Here is an 813-nt window from a genome sequence, read left to right on the forward strand (position 1 = left end):
GGCATGCCCCGCGCGCTCCCGGCGCCCCTGCGCGGTCGCAGCACCGCCGCGCCCCGTGATCCTTCCGCTGCGCGCAACTGCCCCTCCCTACGGCAAAGAGTCCCCCTGGGACGGTGTCCCCGTGTCCCTGAGCCCCCCCACAGCCCGCTTATGAGGTCCCCACAGCCCACAGCACCCCAAATCATGGAGGAACCCTCCCGAATTAGTGTCCCCCATGTCCCTGCACCCCCCAAATCTCACAGGGATCCCCCAGGTCAGCGCCCCACAGCCCTGTGCGCCCCAAACTCACCAGAGACCCCCAGATCAGTGTCCCTGCAGGATCCCCACCCCCCTATTCACAAGATCGGGGGGTGCCAGGCAGAGTCTGGGGGCAGAAGAGGTGGGGGGACCCTTTTGGCACCCCCGTCCCCAAAAGACACCCCGATCATATCAGTGTCACCATCAGCAGCGACACCAAAACATCCCAAAAGCCTCCAAAACCCGCGATCCCTCCCCAAAGCACGGGGCCAGGCAGGGCTGCACATAGGTAGGTGTTATATTTCTGATAATAAATAAGCTTTTTTTAATAACACTGACATGGAACAGAGACACCCCCCCTATCCCCCCTTCCCCCCAAAATACAGTCCATAAAACAGCCCCCCCTGCCCCCTCCCCAACCCACAGGGACACCCAGGGCCAAGCAGCAGATGAGGGGAGAGAACAGGATGAGTCCATGGATGAGTCCCATGATGTGCACCCCAAATCCCACAGGGATCCCCGGGACAGCATCCCTGTGTCCCCCAAAACCCCAGGGACCATCCCAGGGGATGTCCC

Source organism: Geospiza fortis, unplaced genomic scaffold (genome assembly GCF_000277835.1).
Source record: "Geospiza fortis unplaced genomic scaffold, GeoFor_1.0 scaffold599, whole genome shotgun sequence".
Lineage (NCBI taxonomy): Eukaryota > Metazoa > Chordata > Aves > Passeriformes > Thraupidae > Geospiza > Geospiza fortis.